The sequence below is a fragment of the Buceros rhinoceros genome, unplaced genomic scaffold (genome assembly GCF_000710305.1).
Source record: "Buceros rhinoceros silvestris isolate BGI_N320 unplaced genomic scaffold, ASM71030v1 scaffold5846, whole genome shotgun sequence".
NCBI lineage: Eukaryota > Metazoa > Chordata > Aves > Bucerotiformes > Bucerotidae > Buceros > Buceros rhinoceros.
The window spans coordinates 12,938-18,646 of NW_010416834.1; positions in this window are offsets into that span (position 1 = coordinate 12,938).

The window sequence follows — 5,709 nt, forward strand, 5'->3', positions numbered from 1 at the left end:
GCTGCTGCCATCGCCACATTCACTTCATCTCTCCAAGCTTTTCAACCTAAAGGGCCCAGTGGTGAATTACCAAACTCTTAAACAAAAGCCGAACCATAGCTGAGAGCCAGGGGGGAAGGAAATGAATCACCACTTCCCCAAGCCAGGCTCTGCTCTGCAAAGCCCCTCAGGCTCCAGGTGTTTACGACTCGCCAGGGTTTGGAGAATACATCGCCACATTCACTTCATCTCTCCAAGCTTTTCAACCTAAAGGGCCCAGTGGTGAATTACCAAACTCTTAAACAAAAGCCGAACCATAGCTGAGAGCCAGGGGGGAAGGAAATGAATCACCACTTCCCCAAGCCAGGCTCTGCTCTGCAAAGCCCCTCAGGCTCCAGGTGTTTACGACTCGCCAGGGTTTGGAGAATAAAGCCCAGTCACTGGAGAAAGGCGGGAGGGGACCCCTGAGAACCCCCAGTATCCAAAGAGAGGCAATCCCCTTTCCCGAGATGGGAATGATCTGTGGACCAGGCAAGGAGGGCAGGAATAGAACGCAATAGGATCCCACCAGAGACACAGCTGAGCGAGACAGTCACACCCACACCCAGGTTTTGATGTCACAGTATTAAGTATTTCTTCCCATACTTTTTTACAGAAGACATCTCCGGATGGGTGACACACGTCAGGCTGCTTGCAAGGGCATGTTAGCAAAATGCTCACAGGTCTGAAGGAAAGCGTCAGCACCGATCTAGAAAGACTTTACCTCCTCCACCCACCAGGACCTACAGAGAGGCAAGGTTTTGTGTCCTGCCCACCAGCCTCCGTTTCCAACAGACGTATTTCTCGGGGCAAGCTGACTCATTCACAACGCCAATTCACAAACCAAATGGCCTTGAGCACGAAGAGAAAAAAGAAGTCACGCTGCACGCAAACCAGCCCCCTCCCGACCACAGACGCCCAAAGCACAGGAGGTAAAATCCACCTCTGTGAAGTTCAAAGGTGGGGAAAAGCTCTTTGTAAGGATCAGAGGCATTTAAGAGGGTTGCAAACAAGGAGGAAATTACAACTAGCAGTTGGATGGTGTCTTTAACTAGTTGCTTACATTACACCCCCTCTTGCCCAGGCCTTTGTATCAGGGCAGCAGCTCCCCTGGGGCAGGACGGCGGCTCCAGGCAGTTTTGCTTGGCTGGGGAAGCTGCAGGCCTTCGCTCCTGAGCTCAGAGGCTGCTTCCACTCGCTGTGCTCGAAGGGACGGGGCTGGGACACCCCAGATAAGGCGGTAAGACCAAACCAAACCCACTCGCGCTGGAAGCACTGGAGCAAGTGGTGCCTGGCTGGCTCCAGGCAGTCTGTGGGGTCCAGCAGACACGGCAGCTCTTGCCAACAACTGGCCCTGGTTTTTTTCAGGACGTGTAAGCCATCAGGTCCACTGGGCCCAAACTGCAGAGACTGCTCTTGGCTGCCCAGACATCTACAGCTCGGGTTATCTGCTACCCAGATACTCTGTCCCCATGAGATGGAGGGCTGCCACTTTTAACTGGTCACTGAGGGTCCACAGGAGAATGTCTCAAGCAAGCATGAAGCTGGGTGTGTGTGAAAGGGTCAGAAAGCAAGAGAAAAGGTCTGCGTGACATCTGCTGCTGGGGGAGTGTGCCCATCACCGGGGTCCAAGACTTGAACCCACTGACTGTCGTGTCACAGTCACACCGAGGACCAACGAGAGACAGCAATCAAAACTGGGAGTTTTACCTCACATCTGTGCAAAAGCTGCAGCTCCCTGACACCACAACCCACTACCCCAGGTCATGCCAAATGTTTCAGAGCTTCGTACACGCTGAGCAGCACCTACTATTTGTTATAAATTTGGTGTCCAGGTTACGACTGAAACCCATCACTCAACACCAACCAGCAAACATGACAACCGCATGTAAGATGATTACAACGGGGTGGCTGGTTTGACCCCAGTTACAAAAGATTTGAACTGCACATCAGCAGTCTCCACGCACCTACCATGCTAATTTTGCCGTCTGGATCAGAAAGCGGAGGAGTGTGCTGTTGGAAGGGGGAGTGGTTTGGTTTGACGGTTCTCCAGTGCGCGAGGAAAGCTGATGGGGAAGGAGGAACGCACGTGCCGCAGGACAAGTGCCAGATCTACCACCGTTCCACCGCCTTAGGCAGAGCCGGCTTTCCAAAGGCTGTCAGGCACTTCTGAAGGAAACCTGATGGCTCCTTCCACTGCAGGTCTGACCCGAAAGAGCAGCAGCTTGACAGGAAACGGGCCTGGTTCATTTTGGCCGGGCTTTTTGGGTAAGATTGCTCACTACGGGATTCCACACCATGCCACTATTTCACTGCTGAACTGCAGCTTCCAGCAAAGACATCGAATCTGCACCTGAACACCAGGATGACCCAACCTAACCAGTGGCAAACGATTGCACCAGTTCGTTTTTCTCAGGGTAAAATGCCAAGGATTTGCATACATGCAGCCTCCGGAAAAGGGACGAGCTCCTCACAGGACGGGGAGCCCAGCAGAAAAAAGGGATCCCTTGTAGACGTACCTGCACAACCGGGCACCTCGCGGAGGATCCCGTGTCAGGCTGGGTGTGGGATGTGGAAAACAAATTACGACTTGCTCTGAAACCGCAGGACGACGGGATGATCGCTCAGGCGGCAGGGCCGAGTGCTGCCTCAGCGACTTTTAAAAGCTGTTTTTCCTGCCGTGAAGAGGATGACATAGAAATAACATACTCCACACTCTGAGGATTTGATCATCCATTTAAAGAGGGGATCTCTGCTCCACTTCCCAACAGCTGTTGCAAATCTGTGGGATCAAGCCAAAGCTAACACAGATGTGGAAATAATCTACGGACTATTCAGCCCAAAAGCAGCTGATCCTCTCGGAGCGCCCTTCGCTCCTGGTTCAGGCTGCACGCCGCCTAGACTCAGGACCCACCCCAGGATGCTGCTGGGGAAGGAGCGAGGAAATACAGCCCCTTGAAAGATGCCGTCCAGGCTGATCAGCATTACAGAACCCACTCTGGCTCCTGGGCAGGTGGTTAAGTACAGCAGTCCAGCGGAAAAACCAGAGTCACCAGATTCCTCCGGTAACCTCATCCCCACACAAAGCACCACCACGCTGTCCTGGAGGACCTGGAAACCGCAGCCTTGGGCTCCCTCTGTGACTTCAACCACAACCAGCTGTGAGAGGCTTTAAAACGGTCGTGTATTATCGGAGGTCTGAGGCCATCCCGAGACATCAGGCCACACAGCAGCGCTCAGCATCGGTCACAAAGCTGCTCTCCACACCGGCGGCTGGCTCGGTTATTTCCCCCACCCTGGTGACTGGAAAATGCCTGGCTGAGACGCTGGAGATGTTGGAGTGAAGTTTGCAGACAGCCGCAGTAATTTTTCCAGATAAAGGTGTCAGACGCGAGGTCTCCCCAGCAGCCCACGGCTGTTTCTGCGCAGGGCTGGCACCCGGCCGGGGTGGATGAGATCTCCCCCTGCTCTGAGCGCACCGGTGGGGAAGGGATCCCCAGCTCCGAACAGCTGCCGGGCGCTATTTTTGGTTGTGCTGATTGATTTATCAGCCCTGCTCGCCTTCATTTGCTACCATAAATCCTGAGCTGCAGCGGTTCACGCTGGCAAAGACAAAGCACAACTGCTTGCAGTGAGACGAGCCCTGGCCGGTGGCAAAGGGGTCCTCCCGCCCTCACCGGGGGCTGCGTTTCTCCACCCTTACGTGACGCTGGACCGTATAAGCTCTCCTGCCTCCATCTTCCATAGAACACGGAGCTGCCTCTGTCCTGGAGATGCAGAGCTTTCAGAGGCACCTGCCTGTGCCAGCAGCAGGGCAGACGCTGCCTCTGCTCATCCTGCAACCACGCTTCCACCCTGACCAGTGACTGCAGACAAAGCTGCTCTCAAACTCAAAAGCAGATCCCCGAGGATTGCTGAGAGAGCAGTAACAAACATGTTCCCAATGTGGAAGGCTGCCGCTTTCTGCTAAATGAAACGCAAAGCCACTTTTCTTCTAAAAATCCACCCTTGGAGACAACATTCCCGGGGTCTGGGCCATTCCTCCGGTGGGGTGTTGGGAAGAACTCGCTTTCCAACAGACCCAGCAGAGCCCGCGCGAGATCGCCCTGGGGTTTCCACTACAGAGACGAGCTCACTTCTTGCTGGTGTCTCATTCCACAGCTGTAGACTGAAATATGAAGTCTGAGGAACACACAAGGAGTGTTCCGGAGGAAAAGTGCCCTTCGTCCAGGGCTGCAGGGACCGGCAGCGTCCGCTTTCCAGCTCTACCTCCAGCCTCACCATGCAGACGAGCTCCGGGCTGGCGAGACAGCCACGGCCATCCCCACCGCTCCGCTCTCACAGTCCAGCACCACGGGGGACCTCTCTGTTCTCGCTCACAATGTTAAATTGCAGCTTTTACATTGTGTCTTAAAGGGCTTACAAGCACCAGGGGCCACCCAGGCTCCGCAGGCAGCAGGCATGGGGCCACAGAACAACAGGCTGCTCCCCGACCCCATCGATTTAAATCCAGTTCACGCCTGTCCTAGTGAGTCAAGCTCAGCTCCACCGACGGCTCCTCTTCCAGCCCTCCCTCACCGCTCCTCTCCCTTCATCCATAAGGGAACCCCCTTAAATGACGAGGGATGTGGTGAGGGAACGACACACTGCCAAATAGTGGGGGGAGGTGCTGAGGGCAGATGGTGCACGCCAAGGTCTGACCTTGCGACACAGAGGAGACCTAGTGAGGCTTGGGATAAATTAATGTCTATTGTGCTGCTGTTTCTCTCTGAAAGCCAATCAAAATCTAATTACAAAACACAATGGTGAGAGAGCTGTCTGCCCTGAGACCGTTAATGAGCTGAGGAGGGAGGATTTGGAATTGCAATAAACAAGATTGATGTGACTGGCTGAGATTGATACCGCAGGGCACTGGGGCTGCTGGTGCAGACGGACCAGCGGGCAGACAGGCCACCACATCCCGTTCCCCTCCGCTCCCGTGCTGTCTGTGATGGGAGAAAGCCCACTTAAAACCAACCATAGGACTCAGCTCGGCAACACCTCCAGTGGATGCTCCCCTCCACCAGTCACGTTCCAGCAATAGGACTTGGTGTGAGCAAAAAGTAAAAAAAAAAAAAAAGTCAACCCACGAGTCCTGCTTGTCACCTCCATCCTCGCCTTGCTGTGACTCCACGGTGGGAGACCTGCACAGCATGGTTCAGCTTGCGGCCGCCCACATCATCCCACAGCCGGCGAGGGGACAGGGGAAACCTTGGCAGGAGCCAGCATCCAACCTTGGGCTTTTGTTCTTCCCGACCATGAAACACAACGGCAAAAGCTTTGGAAGCGAAGCGGAAGGAAATCCTCTCTGCAGGGTTTTCTGGCGAGGCGGCCGCCAGCGCAGGGCTGCTCTTTGTTCCCCTGAGAAGCACCGCAGCCAAAGCCCCAGGGTTAGGGACCCGGCCCAGCCCAGGCTCACATCCCGACCCCTTTCCTTCCTCTCACCACGCCGGTCGCCCAGCGCTGGCTCCACGGCTCTCTGCAATTTCCCAGGCTAAGCCGTCCAACCGACTGCAAGCTGAGCATCTCCTCGGAGGACAAAGCAGCATATGGCTGGCACACGCACACCCGGCTCGGAGCATAAGCTGCCTGCTCTCCTCCTGACACACACGCAGGCTGACAGGCTGGATCCTCCGCCGCCCCCCGCTGATA